The sequence below is a fragment of the Dermacentor andersoni genome, chromosome 11 (genome assembly GCF_023375885.2).
Source record: "Dermacentor andersoni chromosome 11, qqDerAnde1_hic_scaffold, whole genome shotgun sequence".
NCBI lineage: Eukaryota > Metazoa > Arthropoda > Arachnida > Ixodida > Ixodidae > Dermacentor > Dermacentor andersoni.
The window spans coordinates 65,831,350-65,853,839 of NC_092824.1; the positions used below are offsets into that span (position 1 = coordinate 65,831,350).

Here is a 22,490-nt window from a genome sequence, read left to right on the forward strand (position 1 = left end):
GCCATGTATGCTTTCCGTTGCTTTCTTTTTGGAGACTCGCGAAAACTAATTGCCTCTGGTTGGCGATAAGATGAAGATTAGTGGAAGTTTGTCGCACATTTTGCTTTTTTGATGGGCACACAACCACAGTTTTCTTGAGCGAGTGTACCTACGCAGTTCGATTACACTATGGATATACATATTAGTGTAAGAGCAGGAACATTTGAGTCTTGCGAAATATTCTCATGTGCACATTTTCAAAGCCTCAAACTATGTGTATAACAATGCATCAAATTTTTAATTCTTATACGTTTATTTCCTTTTTTATTGTTGTTATTCATGAATGAAGAGTACATATATACCAATACAAAATATTTTTTTCTCACTTTACGGTCACCCTAGAAAAATTACAGTAAATTTTGTTTTGAAATAAGTCCCTAAGAAGAATTGAAATTTGCAATAAAGAAAAATCTACCCTGGGCGGTCGCATATGGCGAAAAAAAATCAATCCTCAAAGGGTTAATTCAGTTCACTTTATTTCGACACCATAATGTTGAGAACTGCGGACAAAAAGCCTTTGCTTAGCTTGATGTGGTCTGCGGCTCTTCATAACAGGCAGTAGCGGAGCAGAAGGTGAAGTGTTACATATTCAAGGAATGAAGCACAGTACAAATAAAAAGACAAGTAACATACATAGAAGAAGAATTTTATTCATTCACTCAAGGAAACAAAGCACAGCAACAAACATACAGAAGGAGATCCCAAAGCTCAGGGCTGTAACGGGACCTCCTGTTCTAATTAAAAACAAAAAACAAATTAGGTTAAAGCAAATTCAGCAAAAATATGTCAACAAGTAAATACACAAGACAGCAAAAGAACTAAAGCATGATATAATAGGATACAGAATTACCTCTTATGCAAGTTAAAAAGAACAAATCAGGTTAATTCAAATGCAGCAAAGAGGTAGAAGTGTCAACATGTACTAATTTAGAATGAAACAAATCAGGTTAAGTGAAATGTAGCAAAGAGGCAGAGTTGTAACAAGTACTAATACAAGAAAACAAGTGAACTGAGATATGGTGAAACATTACACAGATATTATGTTTGACACCACCTAAGTAAAGCAAGCAAAGCATTCTAGATTGCATCACCACAGTCACAAGTTGAGTAAATATAAGAATAAATGCTTTTTAAAACTGCCTATACTAGGAGACAGCTTTATGCCAGTTGAAATACAGTTCCAGGAGGACATTGCTGTGAACACGGAAGTGAATTTACCATAATTAGTTCTAATTTTAGGCATAAGAAGTTATTAGCTGTTGCAAATTGAGTTTTATTGTGATTGCCATGTTTAATTTAAGTAGCTTATGAATTGTGAGAATGTGATGCTCTTGCAAAAGAGCAGATGCACTACATTGGGGTGAGTGGAAACCAATGATATGGATGGCCTGTTGCTGAATGTAATGTAAAAGAGCAAAATTACAGCTATATGTGTTGCCCAAGATGCAATGAAGTAGGTGAAGTGACTGTGATTGAACACATGATAAAGAGAAAGCAAGGTTAGTGGACTAAAGTATGGACATGCTTTTATAAGAATCCGGATGCCATATGTAATCTTTTACTTTAGATGTGAGATATGGGTAATGTGCTTTAAATTAGAGTCAAGGACAACCTCCCAAAATCAACAATAATTAGAAGCCCATATAGAACATTGGAAATGAAAGAGAGAGAAAAAATAAATATAGCTCAGTCTAATTCTCATTGCACATTGCACATACAGTCAACATTGCAGAAGTAAACACAAATGTATCAACTAATATATTCTGCACTGTACAATTCAGCAAATACATGGCTACAAAATACACATTTATTACTTTTTTTGTGCGTGTGGAAACGAAAGAAAGAAACAACGGCAAATAGTAGATAATGTACATTTTTCTTTGGCAAGACTGTAATTCACACCCCAAGTTTGGTAAGTGTAATCAGTCCTTGCCCTTGGTATCTCCAAGAGTTCGCTACTGCACATATTTGGCTTAACTTCTTATCTCTCATTTTTAAGTTTTGGCCGTTAAGCCGCTTAATTTGCGTTGTTTTTTTTTTTAAATGGTGTTTTAGACTGTGTGTTAAACCATTGCGATAACAGTGTTGAAAGACTCAAGCTGCACGCTTGTATAAAGTACACCTGATATTCAGGATGTCGAACAGCATTGGCGGTGTTTCTTGTTCCTCATGCTCCACTTGGATCTTGCCTCTTTTGCGTTTCTTGACCACGTGCTCTGAGCCGCTTGGCCGAGCTGATAGCCTTAGCATGCCCCGTTTATCGAGACCCGGGCTTCGTGCGCAACATCACTCAAGTTGTTCTGGGAAAACACTTGTGCCACGGTTGCCGATAGATTGTGCACTTGGGAGCGGCGCCTTATCTTGGAATTGTTCTCTCACGATGCGGCTCCGGGTGGACCGCGCCAAGGAAATGGCGTGCTTGCTAGTCCGATCGCTCGGACGTCACACACTTTTCAGCAGAGATCCTTTTGAGATTCCGGTACCTTTGCACCTGAACTGCCTCGTGGGAGGGTTGAAGTGGTCCTCAAGATGCGGCGTGCGTTGGTGTGATGCATCGGTCGTGCACTGAAAATTAAGCGAGGATTAAGAAAAAAAAAAAGCTGAAACATGGGTCATTTTGAATTTGTTAACTTGTTAACTACTGCATCTACATGAATGTACCAATGCCTTGTGATTGCTGATGCAATACAAACAATAGTGATATCAGGAACAGTAACTTCAGAAGTTCTCTAATAGAATAGAGGAGTTTTATAGTTGTTTTATTGCACAGGATCATCAATTATGCCTTCTATTTAACGTACAAATATTATTGACAAATAGAAATGCCATACATATGACAAACACAGTTTTGTCATGCAGCGTATCACGTAAATGTTTTGGTGACAGGTACACAAGCATTGAAAAAACTTTAACACCGCAGAAAGACTTAAAAATGCTGTCACTTCAGCTTTAGTTTATCTGCGCAGTGTCACGGTGTACTGCTGATATCAGTTGTGGTGTCTTGGGCTGCAGGCCTGCACGTAGTAAGCTTGCTAAGTTATTGATTCAGCAATGCCTACTGGGGATTTTGGCAAGGTGGGTTACAAAACAAAACTGATTACCAAATTTTCAATATTGTACAAATACATACGCAAATTGCAGCATATAAAGCAGCAGAACACTGTTCCAACAAGTAAAACGAAAAAGAAAAGAAAGAACGAAAAGCAAGAAAAATGAAAATAATAAAAAGAAACACAATTTCATGACATTAGTTTCAAAACAAGTCAACACTTGACTGAAGAATTTGATCATTGGTTAGATTGTTCCACTTGTTAAAAACTCACAAGTGCTGATAATGATTGATAGTATTTTGCATGCCAAAGCTACATGTGGCCTTTAAATTCCACTATGGATGGCTTCAGGTTAGTCTAGATAAACTGGGATTCTGCATTGTGCTGTTGAGAGTGCACAAGTGCTATTGCAATTCTTGTTGGAGTCGAACCCCTGACCTTGCGTTCAGCAGCAGAACAACGGGGCCACTGTAGCAGGTAGAAACCAAAAAGCTGATTTGATTTATTGATTAATTGACTGACCTGACCTGACCTGACCCGACTTGACCTGACCCGACCTGACCTGACTTGACTTGACTTGTATTTAATGTCTCAACAACACACAGAGTCTATGAGAGATGCCATAGGGGAGGGCACCGGGTTAATTCTGATCAACTGGGTTTATTCAGTATGCACTCAGTGTGTGGCGCATGAATGCTTTAGCATTTGGCTCCCATATGAGTGCAAGCACCGCAGTTAAGAACTGAACGGGTGACTTTGTGCTTAGCAGCAAGACATTATAGCTACCAAGCCGCCATAGCAGGTGACTGAGGAACAGCTGTGTGCACACACATGCATGCACATGTGTGCAGACATGCAAAACACACTCGGTAAACAGATCCAAGCAATGTGTAGAAACTGCGAAAAAGTGCATCATGTCGACACTTCTTTGCGCTACTTTGGTGTGGTGGGGGTGGCTATACAGTTCTAGGCAGAAGTTTTTAAATCACCGTGTACTACACCGTGGTGTAGTGTTGCCATGGTCCTGCTGCTCCAAAGTGCTTGAGGAGGAGCATGGGAGCTCTTTTCATTCTCCAGTACTCAGGAGAACAATGGCAGTACCAAACAGCAAGCTGGGCGAGTTTATAGGTGGCCATAGTTAAAACTTACCGTTGCAAAAGGCAACACAGATGAAGTCATATAGGGATGCTGCATTCTCAATTTAGGCATGCAGCACCGCATACAGCATTAAGGGACCGAATGACAAGCACTGACGCAATTGAATTGCATAGTACTCATGAACTGCTTCTCTATTTGGTGATGCAAGACAGATTTCTTGGTAACACCTGAGGCGTACGTATTCAGGCAGTGCTGACAATGGGACGAGAAGCAGATGGGACACGTGCGCATGTACGTACCTCAAATTCCTTGAATAATAATTTTGAAAACATTGCATATCTGCCAACTCTTCTTAATTTTTTTGTAATGTTTATGATTTTACTAATGTTGCGTCAATATTTACGAAAAATAAATTCAGTACACGAAAAAGTTTCCCTCGTCGTCAGGCTTTGAAGTCTTCATATTCTGAGAAGACGCAAGAGGAGTGCTTGCTTTGAGCCAGTTTAAACAGACAAGTTTCAGAAACAGGCGACATTGGCAGCAGCAGAGTTGCTGAAAATGTCACTGGGATTTAAGAACTATGTCTTGCTTGTCAGCTTCTCCTGTTCTTAGTTTACTGCTGCTGCTTGTGTGCCGAGTCTAAAGGTACGCCATCATTAATAAAGTGCGCATGCATCCCCATAAAAGGGGTGTGTTCGGGGTGAGCTTTAAAAAAAGTGCACTTTTGTTATGTCCTTTCAAGCTGTCCTTGATACATTTTACTATGCTAGCCAAGTCTTTGAAAACAGGACAATGCTTTTTACACCTGACGGCACAGTTCCTCATTTAGCCGGCACTCTTCCATGAAACAGCTAGTTGACAGCATTGTGTGGGAGACAACAGAATACTGGGAGATTCAGAACTCACACGCTCAGAAGAGCGCCAGTGCATTTCGCCAAATATCAATAATCACCAGTGTTCTTTCGTGCTGTTTCTTGACGTGAATGCATCACCACGTAGAAATTCTTTCAATAGGCAACCACTTATTTGATTTGTATGAATTTTGTTGGTTTGGTGAAAAGAAGTGAAATTGTAATGGCTCTTTGGATAGAGGCTTGGGCAAGGTGGTAATTCATGGGTAAATGAGCACAATGTGGAAGACGGGGACACGGGGAACGGCACCATGCATGTCTTTCTTTTTCTTTAGAAACCCGATGTTCCTGAGCCCGACTGGCTCCTTCTTCAGGAGTGAGGTGGAATGAGGCGTAGCAGTGCATAAATGTGTTTTTGGCACTTTGACAGGCGTACAGACACTTTTTGTAGACCTCGAGAACAAACAGCGGGATCTGTTCTTGACGAACAATTTGTGTTACCCGGTGGTTGGAGTTTTCCTTTTCTTTAATTCAATTGTCCCCAACCAGGCAGATATCTGCCGAATGTTTACTTTGATGCATTTCGTTCTGTGCACCTGTCTTCTATGCTTTGCTCGTTTTGCCATTGACTCTTAGGAGCTGTTTTTTTTTTAGACTGCCAATATTGCTTAACCCTTTCAGGCATCACTTCTTGCTTTAGAAAGTGAGAGACACATATCTCCCTGCAGTTGCAGTGAATTAGGCCCATTAATAGCAGAGAGATCAAAATTTCACTGGCTGTTTCAATTTGAACTTACACCCTAACATGCATTGAAAGGAGTGTAGGTGCTTACAAAACCTAATGAACACCTCTTTAAACAGAAAGTGGGCTGCTTTTGTCTCACGTGGGGAGACTGCAATGTCAATACCATAATTGGAACCCATGTCAGCACCAAGAACCGTGCCTGGACTGGGGTACTATAGTCACTACTGAGAATCATGCCTGGCTATCAGCGCGTAGGGCAGCTATGGAGACCTCTGAGCAAGCGGACAGGAGGGCAAGCATAAGAGATCGCCAGCTCAAGGTGAAAGTTCGGAGATAGGATGCAGACTTATTGTTCTCCCCTCGTGACTTCGTAACGCGTGGGCTGGGAGGAAAAAGAAAGAAAGAAAGAATGAGATACGGGGGGAGCAGCAGCTTTTGCATTGACATTCACCTTGTAGCCAAGGGGCTATTGTCCTGCATTTGCGTATCAGTTGGCCTTAATGCAGTTTCAGGGCACCCTTCTTGGACACCCAGCACATACAGACAGAGGTGTGGGAAGAGAGGCATCTGAATGCCCTAAATAATTTACTATAACGCTTCTTTATACGAACCAGTTTAGGTACCTAGGGGGTGGATGCGTCGTTACGCTATGATAGGATTAGCTTGCTTTGTTCCTGTGATCAGGATAGCTGCCACACACAAATGCTGCTAGGAGAAATGTGCACAGTCTTCTCGTTTTATATTCTCATTATGCCAATCCTTACTGCTACATGTGAGCAAATTTTGCTGTGTAATGGTGTCATGATAATGTTGATGATGTCTGCCATTTTGAGACCAAATTAAAGCACCTCGTGTTTCCCAACCTTCCTTCTTGCTACGCATAATCCTTTTATGTGCTAGAAGTGTGCAGTAGAATTTCAACTTCGAAAATATGTGCCAGTACTCATTTAAAGGGTTTACTTCTTTCACCTCGTTGGTGAACTTGAACTGCCCACTTGCACTGTGGTGGGCCGAGAGAGAAGCACTGTATTGCGTTTCTTTGTTTAACTTGACTCTAGACAGCGAGGCTCTCAAAAGTCGTGAGGCAAGGCGGGCTGAAAGGGCTCTCAATGCATGGAGAGGGAGCAGGCAGGATGGGCACCTGGCGAGGCAATGATAGCAGGTCACTGTGAAATGTAGGGGAAGAATTGATGGTCTGGCGTCAAGGGGCGATATCTGTTGGCATGACTCAGCTGTCTGTATATTTTAGTATCTTTCTTTTTTTTTTCTTTTAATCTATTCTGGTTCAGGAAAATGTGAGGGAAGGGGGAGGGGGGGAGGAGGTGAGCGCTGATAGCATTATCTCGTGTTATGCCTGCTGTACAGCAGTGTTGTGCAGTTTCCTCCTAACGTAACTCAAACACTGAAGATGCATATCTAGTGGTTTAACTTCCATAAAACTAGGTCTGTAAGCAGGGTACATTGAAATCTTTGGAAGGAACACAATATTAAATCTGGCACATTCGAGTTTGGCCAAACCAGAAATCTCCAGCACCCTTTGCAGGAGAAGCAAAAAGGCACTTTAGGCCTGTTCAAATTATTATGGAGGCTGTGTGCGTAGAAGGTTGTGTGCAATAATTGATTCCCATTGCTGACATCCTTTTTCTTCTCTTGGTGGCCTGCAGATTCTAGAAATGATAGCTGTCGGTTATATTGGGTATTTTAGCAAGGAGCTTCGGTTTGATGAGATGGAACAAACAGGCTTCACATCATCTCATGTTAAATCGTCGCTAGCACTACTGTTTCATCTGTTCTCGTGGCTTTCACGGTGGAGTTTCTGTTGATTCAGTGATGTGCCGAACTGACCTAACTGATTGGGAAAATATAATGTTGCGCCAACGGTTTGCAAACTTTATATTTGTTAACTATACAATTTGCGTGTCTGAGTTCCACATCTTTGACAAGCTCTGCCCCTCTGACTGAAATTAAGTCGACTGTGCAGGCTGAAATTTAAATTTGTCGAATTGAGCAATGACCTGCTGCAGTGGTTCAGTTACCTTATGGCCTTTTGTTGCTGAGAACAAGGTTCCCGGGTTCGATTCCCTACCATGGCAGTTGCAATTTAATGGCGCTAAAATGCAAAGAAAAGCTCATGTACTTAGATTTAGGTGCATGTTAAACAACAGAGGAAATGAATTTGAAAGAAATTAATCTGAAACCTTCCACTATGGCTCATAACCCCCTGTGCTGTTTCACAATGTTCCCCTATTTAGTTTAATTTTGATTCAGACTGATAAAAAGCCAGAACTTAGTGCTTCGTTGTAGTCAGTAACAATCGTGCACCACGTTTCATAAACAGCACCTTTCATAGCTTGTGCATTGCTTTGGGATGTTGTCTTCACCACTCTGTCTAGTCAGTGCACTCAGTGTGCTAAACGTGAGGTCCCACAGAGAAAGGCCAAATTTTGCATCAGCCACAGTTCCGAGGGAGTGGCAGACGTGCTGCGTCATGCACAGGCACAAGGCTTGTTTGGTGCCACTGTGTTTGTGTGCCAGTAAGCATTACCATATTCTACTTCAGGCGACAGAGCTGAGTACAGTGAGTGTTTCGTAGTCTGGACAAGCATTAAGAGTGTAATCTTGATGGCATGAATTAATTTTTTATTTGCTATAGCCTCAGGGCCAGAGGCATTACAGAGGAGCATGGTTATGAACAATGAATGAGAAACAATGAAACATTCAGGTTGCTTACATACAAAGAACCTAGCTGCTAACACAACGTTAATATTACTGGTAACGGAGGATATAAACTTAGAGCAAATGCAAAACAGTGACAAAGTAGTAAGCAGTGGATAGTATAAATAAGAGCAATTTAGGCAATCTTAGCTAATGCTTGGTTAAAGGCTTGGTTATCGTTTATTGCAACAATATCAGCAGGGAGGTAGTTCCATTCTTGGGATGCGCAAGGAAGAAAAGACATGAAATGAGTGTTCTTGCTACATGAAATCGTCCATACCTTATGATGATATTATGATAGCTTCAAGAAACTCTAGAGTTGCTTTCGCAATGAAGTCACGGGATCAAATCCTGGCCTAGACGACCGCATTTTGATGGGGGCGAAATGCTAAAACACCCGTGTACCGTGTTTTGAGAGCACGTTAAAGAACCCCAGGGGGTCAAAATTATTCCGGACTCGTCCACTATGGCATGCCTCATAATCAGATTTGTTTTTGGCACATAAAACCCCAGATTTAAAAAAAATTGCTTTTACAATTTCATGCAGGTAAGGTTGTAAAACTAAGCCCACTGTCTGGACATTAAAACTAAGTCGTGCAGCAGCGGTCATCAGTACCTGTAGTTGAGGAACCTGTATAGTGTTCGCCAGCTTGTGAACCCACAGTTCATTGACATGGGCTGCTGTATCAGAATTTGCATTCACTGATGATGTTTCATTGACTCAGTTTTAGTCGCTGTTTCTTGCAACACGTCATTCTCCTCATTCATGCTTCACTGATACTGATAGCTGAACAGGAATCACGTGCTTCAGGCTAATTATTGCACTACGCTTGGCTTATCTAAGCATTCTGCTGCTGGTGGTCTTCCATCAGTTGTCTTCTCTTGGGTTTTTGCTGAATTAATATTGCACAACATCTAGTCTATCAGGTAGTAGCAGGACTATATTGCATTGCATCCTCGTGATCAGCATATCAGTTGCCATGTTGTATTGTTTCATGCACTTGCCACAGAACAAAGTCTCGTTGAGCAAACAGCTGGGACGTGTGTATCCGATAGAGATCAAGGGCTGCGGTTTTGTCCATCCACTTGAGGGGCTGTTTGTTTGCCTGTTCTCGTTCAACAGTGAAATAAGTGATGTCAGCAGTGATTGTTGCGTGGCAGGATCTTGCTCATCGCTGACGTGGAGCAGCGTTTATCTCCTAGTTGCACAGCACTTTTCTCTTACCTTTGGAGCATTACACATACTTTTTAGCTGAGACAATTACCATGGTGCAGATGTCGGCAGCATATGTTTACGGCATAGCGCTAAGGTGGCAATTTGGACAAGTTGGTTGATGTTTACTCTTGAAGCAGCATAAGAACCACTAATTGAGAAAGGAAACACGTGTGAGGGCTGATTACCAACTGTAGGTTTAATTGACTGGCACAAATCTTCTTGTGCACAGATAACATCTTAACACAGAAGCATCCATGACAACACGTGCAGAGCAAGTAAAAATCATCACATGACACATCTTACTCAACTTTTTTTGTTAAATGAAAGTCGAAACCCTTATAAACATTAGAAAACTTACCGGAAATCTCCATATGCATAGCACTTTTGATTATTTTTTTATGAACAGTGCCATATTATGCATGATGTCAGCAAATTATACTTTATATAATGATGCCAAAATAATGTTGATGATGAAATTAAATTATGTGTTTCCCAACCTTCACACACTCCTAATGTGGTTCTTTTACGTCCAAGAAGCATTTGTATGGTTCCTGTAATTTTGAAAATAAGTGTCAGTACTTGTTTAAAGAAAATGAAGTATGACAAATTGAATAAGTAGGCTCTACAACATATGATCATTATTGTACGATGAGGATTTGCCACACAATTGCTAACAGCTGCATTTCAGTCTTATTGTTTGATAAAAAGTTGTATAAAAAATCTTTGCTGATAAGTGTTGTTTCAGCTCATTCTTGTTTAGTAAGTTTGCTTATGGCACTTCCTCTACCTAGTCTGGCTAGTCCTTCACTGCATCATCAGCCCATTTGCTTGGGCCTCTACATTGTAGATTTACTGTTGTATTAAGTTAATACAGTCTTTGTTTGCTTAACATCCAATATTGTTCTGCTTTCTACCAATACAGGTTTGATGTATCTCCCGCCGAATTACCATCTTTCGAAAGCTTCATGGATATATTCTTTGCTTACGTAGTAGCTACTTCACGTCTGATTTAAATATAATCTTGTTTAAACCAAAAAACATAATAAGTGCAACCACTCCATTCTATTCTTATGCAGAAGTTACAAGTATGAAGTAGAAGGAACAAATAGCGATCAACGTATAAGCACTGTTATTATTATTTTTTTACAGAGAGGGGGGGGGGGGGAATGCTGATAGAAAATATATTTAAGAAAGGAAGGGAAGTATTACAATATCTTAAATGAAATCTGATAGTTTATTTTTGCAGTGAACAGATAAGGAAGTGGAAGCATGCCTGACAGCATGATGATGTCGTGAAGACACCCTCTTAGGCAAAAATAATTGTCACTGTAATGCCAACTGAAGGTTCTTTTCGTTTATTATATTTTTTATCTGTAAAGTTTACATAATTGTAATGTTTTTATACATAAAACAGCATGTAAGTTAAGTCTTGCTATCATATGGACCTGCCAGACCCAGCAGTAGCTTGCTCACAAAAAGTATTATGCTTTTTATTCACTTATACCTTTGGTTGCCGAGGGTGAAAAGCACTACAGCTGCATAAGCTGTCTTCATTACATATCTTTTAATTGTGAACTTTGCGACATACCATGTTGCAACTGCTCAACTCCCTCAGTTCTGGCCAATTCCCTTATCCTGACCACTCTGTGATTTACATCCCATCATCTGGTTTGGCATTCTTGCAGCCAAAAGGGAAAAGGTCCTCGTTTTATTGCTGTACGAATACTCATCATGGAAAGCAATAGCCATAGTTGTTTTCTTTACACAAAAGAATCGTATGCCCCGCAACGTCCTGGTTTCTTTACGCATATCCAAACTCCTGCAAAACTCTTGCGTCTGCTCTGAGCAGTCATTTCCGCTCCGAGATGGATCGTTCCTCGCCACATGGTGGCTTGTGCAGGGCGGGGAGTGAGGGCAGGAGCCCTCTTTGCCTTATCTTATCAGTGCTTCTCAAGAGGGGCCCGAAGCTGAACAAATTGTGTTATCAGCAGCCTGCCTCGTGGGCTGTTTGCCGTCACCTGTACCTTGCTTCTTCTTGGGTCTGCTGGCGGCATCGGCGGCGGCGGCGCTTTCCCACTGTCTCTCGAAAGAATGTGCGCTGGCAGTCTCTTGAAGTGACCTCTGCTCCTTTGGCGTTGCTTCCTTCTCGGAGGAGGCACTCGAGATGACAGCAGCTCCTGCAAGTGGCGGTCATCTCCCCTCTCCCATTCTCTTTCTCTCTACATCGTGGGTGGCTTCGAATCGGGGTAGACGAGATGAGGAGGAGGGAAAAGAGTGGTGTCGGTCGCCCTCGTCGTCTCCAGCAAGCTGGCAGTATCTCGCTTGCCTTTCCACTCCTCTTTCATTGTCTTCTTGTCCTCTGCCTGTGCTCAACATTGGTGCTCCGGTGCCGCTTCTGTCGTTGCCATTCAAGAAAGACTGCAGTGATGTTTGCGTCGAGTGGATGCTATCCGCCTCATGAGAGCGCTGATTCTCTTTCATTTTCTATTTTTTTGCTACTACTTGGTGTGCAAAAAGAAAGAAGGATCAAGGAATCGGAGCAGCAACCTCTCGACCTGTTCTTGAGGAAGCAACCACTTTACTGTCTCTGGTATTCTTGTAGTTATCTTGTTTCTTTCTAATCTGCCCAGCGGTACTTCTTCAAGGTAACCTCATTGAATTTCCTTATCCTCTTGCCTCATTGCCAAGGCCTTGATGGCTTGCAAAGGTAGATATTTTTTTTGCATGACCTGGGAGACATGTCAGATGTCTTTGTGCATTGAAAATATGCGTTGCTGTTGTTTCTGTGGTTGTCTGTATTGCTCCCTGCACTGTAATTGTGTGCTTAGTGCACCTTGTCTGACTATGCTTTAATCAGGGCAGGCACTTAGCACCTCGTGGTAGGAAAGTAAAAAAAAAAAAAAACTGTTGAACTGAGTTTGGTCTATTCCAAGCATTTCCACATTAATGGAAGCTTTTTTGCCAGAAGTGCTGTGGGTTTTCTTGTCGATTACTTGTGATCAAGAATTGCTAGCTATAGTAGCTACTATTTGATATTGTTCTGTTGAGCTCCTTACAATCTGGGGATTTAATATGTGTTTCAATTCCTGCATTCCTCAAGGGCATTGGGCCTTGCATAGTGGTGAGTCCCTGGAGTTTTCATCCTTTCTCGCTTCTTGAAAAGCTGCGAGCAGTGCGTGTTGCACGAGCGCTTCCCTTCCCAATGACCGGCCATTAGGCATACCTTTGTGGTGCCGTGCCGACAAGCCCCTTTGAAGAGGCGGCAAGGCGCTGGCCACATTATCTTAGGTGCTCTAGTGCTCTGGCGACTCTTTCGCTCGACGCCCTCCTGTACCCGTCTTCTGTGGCTCACTCTCTTCGCTTGCTTCGTCTCAACCTTCTCTCCACCCCTCCCTCTTGAAGTGGTCGCCATTGTGCATTCACTCCAGTTGGCGACAGTGCTGATTACTTAAATGGGAGGACATCTGGAACGTTCAGCCTCTTTCTCGGTGTGCTCTAGAATGTCGTTCCGGACCCTCGTCGTGATGTCGTCGGATCACTTGAGCCATCGCCGTCGGCGCCCCAGGTTGCGTCCCTGCCACGCCTTTCGCCTTGTCCGCAGCAGACACTGCCTCATTGTGCACGATCACAGGAGGTCGTCTGCTCGTTTGTCTGATGCTCTGCTCGAGACTCGCTTCTTGTGCTTCCGTTCGCTGTGCCGGCCAGCGTGCCACAGCCTTCCCTCCTTCTGCTGTCCCACCTGAGTTGGAAGTGGGATCCTGACACGTGAGGACTTTCGCTGGTGCCAGATCTAACTCTTCCAGCTCACGTGAGGTTCGAGCAACACGCCGTCATACGTGTTGCTTTCACTGCTTGCTGTGCTTGTATGCATTCTGTTTGTCCTGTCGCTTTCCTGTCTTGTTTCGGATGTCTTCTCCCGGCAGTTAGTATGCAGTTGATAGTTGAATGCTTCCCCATTTTGTATCTGAAATCAATTTCAAAAGCTTCATCATGGCCAGCTAATGTGAAGCTCATAGCTTTTTGCACCAAGTCATTCGTAGTGTAATGAAGCTTATGAATCCAAGCTGTTGTATTGATACCTCGTAGTAAATCACTTTTCCTGGCTTTATATATACTACCAGTGGTATGAAAGGAGACAGACATCCATAACACTCGACTCCAGTTCAGCATTCACTTCAAAGGGAAGTCAGTGCGTGTTGCTATTAAGTGATTTCAGTGGCTTTGCTGTGAGAAACCTTAGCAGTTGGGAGCAAATTTCTTTGTTGTTGATCAATGCAAAGCAGTGTAGGTTTTAGTTAAATTATCTTGTGCACCATCCCAGTTCATTTGCTTGCTGATATTCTTCCAAGGGACACATTTCCGTAGCTTTAATCTTGAACATTGCGTTAAAAACTCCAGCAAGTTGTATTCATCCTGAGATCTCTGCATTAAGACTAAGTTGAAAAGTCAAGTGGTGCTTTTGATTATACAGATTCAGGATATTGTGGCTTGGGTGTAACCATTGTGCACAAGTAAGAGCTAGTCAGAAGGCAGTCATTTCAGCAGGTCAAATAATAATGCTGGCCTCATTGTATGATGCAGGTGTAATTGGGTCTCGTTTGGAATATAGCATGTGCCTGAGAAAACTTGCTAGAGGCTGGGTTGAGGTAGCATTCAAAAAGAAGCAAGTCTGGTGGTATGATATCTAACTTTCACAGCTGCGTTTCACTTGTAGGGTGTTTCCATCTGCTGATATTGCTCCACATTGAGCTGCAACTTCCTTAGTAAGAAGTTAGCTTATTCCTCAGCATGGGGCAATAGGAAGAGAAGTACTGTTCTCTCTTGATTCATTGAGCATGCTAGTGCTGCAGTCCAAGCCACGAAACTGTCTACTAATGTTTTTAGTCGCAAGTGGAATGTGTGGGTATCTGTGTGCACTCGTTGGAGCCTCCATTGTTTGCGAACTCTCACTAGTCCAGGACATCGTCTTTCGTCAATACGTGTTGCACCCAGTTTGGAAAAGGTGGCAATTGTTGCTTGGCAATGTACTGTTCCTTGTTTGTTGCCGTCTGTTGGAATCATTGTCACAGTTCTGTTGGTCTTGTGCAGAGGTGGTGGTGGCCGGCGCGAATTGCCCGCGTCTGTAGGGCATTGTCTTTTGTCTGTTGTGATGCAGGCGTGCACTTGTTTCTCGTCTCTGTGCACATTGTGCAAAGCGTGCCATGATGACCCCTCAACATTCCAGCCGGGGGTGATTTCGGGGGTAAGTGGAGGAGGGGTCTCCTCTCTTTGAATCACTAAAGTGAGATTCAACTCCTCCAACTTCTCTCCGCTCACCGACTCTCACCGATTGATCCAGTCACTGGGACGACGATGTGTGGGTTTTTGTGCTTGCTTACTGTCTTGTGTTATGTTTATGTTTTTGTTTGGGATGAGCGTATGTCTGTGAATGTCCTGTATTTAATGGGAAGTTATGGTTTTACCAAGATGTAAGCAGGCAGATTCAAGTATGTTGACAGCGATGGGAACAATGGGAGTGATGCCGACAGGCAGCTGTGCTTTGATAGGAAGTTGCGTTTTATTTTTTGCCTAGTTGACATGGTGTAAGGTTAGTACTTGTGTAGTGCTGGTCCTTACTGTCCTTGTCTTCTTTGAACTTCTGAACCCGCCACGGTTGCTCAGTGGCTATGGCATTGGGCTGCTGAGCACGAGGTTGCGGGATCAAATCCCGGCCACGACGGCTGCATTTCGATGGGGGTGAAATGCAAAAACACCCGTGTCCTTATATTTAAGTGCACGTTAAAGAACCCCAGGTGGTCGAAATTTCCGGAGTCGTCCACTAGGGCGTGCCTCATAATCGGAAAGTGGTTTTGGCATGTAAAACCCCATAATATAATTTTTAACTTCTGAACATAAATATTTTAAATGAACATCATCCTTGTAAAGTTTCTTTCAGCTAATTTCTATTCCCACAAGTTTATCCAAGAACTCACAAATTTTTTGTTTAGCTTGTTTCACAAAACTTCGGCAAAATCTTTCAAGTGGCTACTCTGCAGAAAGTTGGAGCAATTCTGAGGAGAGGGCCAGACTACATCAACTAGGCAGTCTGCAACATTAGTGAATGCTGCCTCTGTGTACATAGTGAGCCTATTCAGTACCTCTTAATATTGTGGAATAGCTTGAAATTCCTGCATGCTATTAGTTTGATAGTCAAAAGTTGGGGACTGTTCAGACGGGCTTTCTACCAAACAGTTTTTTCATTGGTTCCTTGATTTGTCACTTGCAAGTTACGGTTCACCTCCAGAAGCACACTGGTGAGTTTTCTTTTGCATTGGAACATGGTCCCCGACATCAGCAAATACTGATAATGATAATTATGTCCTTGTGCATTTTACTGCAGTAACAAAATTCAGACTTTGAGCACTCAGCTAAAGCTTTCGACACAGCACAGCAGCAGAGTTACAGGGACATCTTGCTGAAGGCAGATTTTTGAAAAACAAGCCAATGCAGCAGTGTTGAAAATTATGTGATTCATTACCTGTTCTTCTAAACAGGACACTAAATGACAACGTTAATTAAGAGAAATTTGTAAATTGCACTTTTTGAGTTCGAGAAACATGTTTAATTATTCGTTTTTCAATAAGTAGTGATTACATTCTACACCAAAGGGACCAAATTGTCAACATAGTGAACGTCAAGAACTTTTTCCCTCAGCAAAACCTGCCCAAACATGAAAAAAATACATTGAAATTTGTGCCACACTAATGCACCAGTCAAACATAAAAAAAAAAGGAAGCTACTTTCTTCAGTTTATCCACCGGTGATCACCTTTCTGCACTGAATAAATGAAAACCAATCCTTGAAGATACTTCACATTACTAAACTAGTGTTGCTCTTTAGTATCTTGTTGAAGCATACAAATGATCAAAATTGATGCAGAGCTCACCACTAGTACATTGTTTCATAGCTCCAGCTTCGGTTTGGCAGGTTGTATTCCATAAATCATTCACCTGTGTATTTCAGTGCATCAGCAAAAGCATTCCTCTCCAGCAGCTATTCACTCACTGAACCTGGACTCGAATCAACTGCATAACCACGCTTATGTAAAACAGCCTTTCAGCATATGTGGCTCTGAAAAGTTGAAATAACAGCTCGAGAAAAGTACTTCTGTTGCTTTTTTTTTTTCAATAAACTTGCGTTGAACCTATCCTATTCTGCCTCTGTTTGCTTGCCTCTTTAAGTATTTTGATCTTGTGTGTGTTTCCCAGAGAAAAGAGGAAAGAGTCAGATTGAATAGCATGGTTTTAATTTTCTGTATAAATGAAGTTGCGGCATGGCAACACCTGGAGTTTAGCATTGAAGTCCTGTGGTCAGCCACTAGGTCATGTGGACTTAGTATGAGCTTTATTTGAACATCTATAAGGAAGCAGAACAGATATAGAGGTAAATTTTAATGTTATCTATTTAATGTTACATTTGTTGCCCAACATTGACAAGAACAGGAGGTATAACTGTGTTGGAAAATGTTTAATGCACCCCTCCCACTACCCTCCTTCTTGCAGACTCATAACTTTTTGTCGCCCAGACAGCTTTGTTCTATTATGTCAATAAATATGCTGAATTTGAATACAGAAAGAGCTTGGATTTCTTTTCTTTCTTTCGGATCTCTTCACATGGTCAAGTAACACCTTAGATTTTTTTTCTACATGTCTTGCTTCACAAAAAGAAAGGCAGTATCTGACAGCACGTTCCTCCAGTTTCTTCTCTCGGGCCTTGCATCTCAAACATAGCAAAGAACGAAATGAGAAGGAAGAGCCAGAAACAGGTGCTGTGCTAATTATTCTTATCAAGCACTAAGGGCAAACAGTAAAAAGATACTTGGAGATAACCGGAACTAATTGTCACAAGCAGCCAGAATCTTGCTATTGCTGGAAAAATGCCAAAGAAAGAACTCTTAGTGTGTTCCTCTTTCTTTTTTTTTTTTTCTCGCCATTTCCTTCCCCTACACTTTGCCCCGGAGGTGCACTTCAACACTAAGGTCAGGCCTAATCTGCCCTCCACTACCCCCTCCCGACCCCTTCCTGGCGGAGTGTGCGTTGTTGTTTCCGTCGCTCAGTGGTGTTTGCTTTCCGATAACTATGGTTGGCATAGCTACTCAAAGGAAGGCATGCGACGGAGAGCTTTTGGACCGGCATATGTTCGAGGCAAAGCCATCAACATCTCTCTATTTCTTTGCCCACTTGTTCTCTTCCCCGACCTGCAATGCAGGCCACTCTAGGTTGAAGCAAAATGTCGAATTCGGTTCAATGAAAAACCAGTACAAAGAAACACTGCACTTTCAAGAAAGGGTGGCTTGGAAAAGGAATGAGCTTGCAAATATATATATATGAGAATGAAGATGTGTACGCATTGTTTCAGGGATGGCTAAGTAATAATTAAAATTGGTGCAGCAGCAGTAGCCTCCTGAGACCTTATGTCCATTCTCATCAGCCTTTATTCTTTTCCGAATCGAACCAGAACAGATAATCAAAAAAAGAAAAAAAAGGAAGGTCTAACATGAAGTTGGATCTGTGTAGCACCATATATATAATATAATGATGTTCTTCTAGCCATCGGTGTTTAAGAAAAATTGTATTACATTGTGCGAGACCATTGTGGCACCACAAATGAATAAAAATGCCTGCAAAGTGCATTTGCAGTGCTATGAGTTGCACCATTATCCAGGGTGAAGGATCAGCACAACGAACTACTATGTTGGTTAGCTTTACCAATGAATGCCTGTCAGTTACTACAATTTTATCGTAAAATGCCTGTCTTCTTTTTTTAGAGCTTGTTTACTATTGTCATATTGACAGCAATTATTTTACAATGTTTAATTTTGTGTCTATGTAAGGGCAAACCTTATTCTGAAAGAACACAAGTACAGTTGCTCACAGATTTAGCACAGCTTGCTTTTTCTGGCTTGTCATGCATACGGACTTGCCTGCGCAGCAACAACAGCAATTTAAAGAGCCACTTTGCAAAGGCAATCGAAATTTTGGTTACCGTTACATGAATACTTTATGAATAAACTTTGTACACGCCTGTTTATAGTGTCCATACAGAACGAAGTCTTATGAAAATCTTTATTAATAAACAGCCGGCATCTTCAGTAACCAATCAGTTTTCAGTGTCTTACGTCAAACGTATAGTAATTTTTGGCTTCGACTGTAGTGATTGGCAGGTCTATCCGTGTGTTTAGATAAACAAAATAGCTTTTTGCATGAACCATCTTGGGAATGAATTAATTTGCCCACGTAAATGGGGATGCTTCTGTGCATGTGTACCCATGCCATCTGGTCAAACTATGGGTTTTTCATGTTTGTATGTTGTTAACAAGAGCTGACTATAAAAGCTATTGCATCCATAGGTTTCTCCTGGGTCTGCAGAGAATAAAAAGCGAACTTTCTTGTGGCACACTTTTTATGCAGGCAGGCATTGTAAATTGTGATAGTCAATTATGAACTACTAAACGTACTAAATGATTTCTTAATGAATTTTTTGGAACAAGTGAGTACTGCAATGAAACTTTGTACAGTAACAAATCTCGTATCCAAGATTAGCAACACCTCTGGGATCTACGTTCACAAATCTGCAGGAAAAAAAAAATGCATTGTCATTTGACTTATTTTTTCAGGAAGCTTTCCTTGCACACTGAGAGACAAAACTGTGGAGCACCAGCATATTTTGTGGCATATTTTAGGCATGAACATCGTGAAACTCGCGCTAGTTTCAGTATTCCTAGTACTAACCGAACATGCCTTGAGCACCGACCACCTCTGATTTGCCAATTGCAATTGGTTAAGAAGCCTGCTTTTGTCGCTGTACGACGTCAGCGTAAGCATTGGACTCGGAGGTGGTGTTTGTTCATGTTACCAAGTGAGGTAGAGGTGCGTGGAAGTGGTCAGGTGCGCACCGGAGGCTGTTGTGCACCCCTCGTACAAGACTGTCATCAGAGAGCATCATATCTGCTCCTTCAACACTGCCCGTGTATGATTTCCAAGCAACGAGTCACGCAGCAGCAACAGTAAGACAACGCTGACAGTGCTCTGCAGGAAGGCTGGGCTGGTTGAGTAACTGTGTCCAAAGCAGCAACATTGGACAGCCACAGAAAACAGCTACAACTTCAGGTGTGGTTACCCTTTCATTTATGTAACACTCATAAAAGCAATGATGATCAAATCTTTGTTGTCCTTGGTGGCCAGAATTTGTTGGTGGAGTGGATAGCCATCTGTCAGTCGTTAGCACTCAATTAATGACTATTCGCAACTGCAATGCTTCCTCGCACATCATAAGTTTATTCTTTCATTCGTTTATTCATGAACAGCTGAAGGCCTTGGGGATGATCCACTTATGTAATACGAATAGTTTGAAAAATAAAAATGAAACGGAAACCTAAAGTAGGGATACAGCAAAAATGAGTACAAGAAAGTGTAACATGTTCTTCAATTACATGTAAAACATGAAATCAGTGAAAGGGCAAGCATGAGAGTCAAACCTGTCAACATGAAAATGCACCAAATCAAGTTCACATATGTGCTCATCTGCCTTGCCCTTCTTAGCAAAGGCAAAAATATACCATGGATTTCACAGACTGAAAGTACTGCCTAAATATAGGGCAGAATGTGAGGCAATAACCTATTGGCTAGATCATTTATCAGATATCAGCTGGATAACCTGATTAGCTAGATCAGTCGTTTTCAGCTTTTCCTTTAGCCTCTGCTGACTGTGTAGTCTCTGTAGACAACGTTTGGTTGCAGTTTATGACAGTTGTTGATGCTGCATATTGGCTTATATGCCTGCCGAAACTAAAACAACAAACAAATCTAATCCACGGGCTTGCAGAAGATCATACTCTTAAAATGGAAAATTTCTAGGTTCAGAAAACTTAATATGAACTGTCCATCGGCCCTCTACTCTCATAGAATCTGGGAGCTATCCTGTACCCTGAAATCGACGCTTCAGAAAGCCGAATGTAACTGCCTAAATATAAAATTAGAGTTTTATTAAGACCCCACCTCACAAATTCTGATGATGTGTAAATTCTAAGGAATACAAAATTTCCCCCCTGACGAAGTCAGAAAAGAAGCAAACAAGTTTAATGAATAGTTTAAATCAGTTTTTGCTGTAGACTATCAAGTTTTGCCTGCTACTGCATGCCAGAACTTGCACAGCACTCCTCGATTAGGTGACATAATCTTTTAAGAGGCTGGCATCCTATCTCTTTTGCTTCACCTTGATACAAAAAGTTTACAGAGCCTGTTAGAATTCCCAATACATTTTACAAATGGCATGCACAGTGGATGGCTATTTACTTGGTGCTCCTTAAAAAAAATATTAATAATGGGCACCGGTACAGTGCCTAGACAGTGGAAAATTGCAAAGGTTATACCTGCTCTTAAATTCGGAGATGTTACGCAACTGCGTAATTATTGGCCCATATAGCTTACTTGTACTCCCTCGAAAATGCTGGAACATAGAATATTAAAACACATTATAACATTTGTTGAAGATAATAACTTACTAAACCAGAACCAAGATGGGTTCAGGAAAGGTCTACCTACAATAAATCAGCCACTATTAACAATACACAATCTTTCATTTGCAGTGGACAAATGCCAACAGATCAATAAATTTTTTTGGTCTATCAAAGGCTTTTGATCCTGTATCACACCAGAAACTCCACTACAAGATCTGTAATTTTTTTGGATCCAGTGAGATAACTGATACATTAACAGATTAGCTTGCTGAGTGCTAGCAGTTTGTCCAGTTAGAGGTTGAGTCATCCGCTCTCGTTGAGGTGTTATTGGGAGTGCCCCAGGGCACAGTCCTGGCACCAGTCCTTTTTCTTCTCTATAATAATGATTTAGCTAATGACATTAATGCTACAGTTCATATGTTTGCAGGTGACAGCATAATTTATAAGGATATTAATATCTATAATGACCATGTCTCACTTACATATGCTATTAGAAGGTTGTGGAGTGGTGCTGTAAATGGCAGATGAAACTCAACCTCAAGAAGACTTTGTGCATGACAGTTATTAAAAAAAAAGAACAACTCATCTCCCCCTATAAAATTTGGCTCAGAAAAATATGCAGGGTTGAGGACTACAAGTACCTTGGTGTTATTATTTAATCTGACTTTTGATGGGGTAAGCATGTAATTCACATCAAAATAACGCCTTGTCAGCACTCTATTTACTAAAATGTTCTCTGAGCTCTGCCTCTTCTGATACCAAACTGCTAGCATGCACAACACTGGTACATTCTGTCCTGGAATATGCTATTATTTGCTGGTTCTCTCACACACAACAGTATAGTCGTCACAGTTCACTCTCGGAACCTACGAACAGAACCAGCATATCAACAATTTGCACTAAAGCAAAGTTTCTACATCTGAGGTTTATAGTTCTATAAAATAATGACTTTCATATTGACTCACTAAAGTATCTCATACCTCCGAGCTCTAGAAACACAAGAACCAAGCACAGGAAGCATGTTACAAAATATAGATATTATAGTGATCCTTTCAGATTTTCATTTTTTCCTAGGTATGTAAGCTAGTGGAACTTACTCCCAGGTGTTCTTGTTAATGCCTCTTTAAATTGTTTTATTTCGGGTCTTGTGAATTCGATTTAGCATTCTACTAATCATGAAATTGCCTGGCCATGTTGCTTGTTAACTTTTTAATGCCTAAGCGTTCTAAGGCTGCTTCCTTCAGAAACTGTTCATCTGTCTGTAATGCGGGACATGATG

The 22,490-nt window shown here is 41.5% G+C and overlaps 1 protein-coding gene and 1 long non-coding RNA gene across 3 annotated transcripts in view; one reads left to right on the plus strand and one right to left on the minus strand.

Annotated features, from left to right (window-relative positions):
- Nucleotides 1-22,490, plus strand: part of LOC126518382 (KICSTOR complex protein SZT2-like) — a 256,520-nt gene that overhangs the window by 57,523 nt on the left and 176,507 nt on the right. The gene's annotated exons all lie outside the window — the stretch shown is intronic.
- Nucleotides 670-21,302, minus strand: LOC140214239 (uncharacterized). Its single transcript, XR_011891188.1, has 2 exons — nucleotides 11,739-21,302; nucleotides 670-2,604 (listed from the first exon to the last, which is right to left on the minus strand). It is a non-coding gene; the product is annotated as an uncharacterized lncRNA (long non-coding RNA).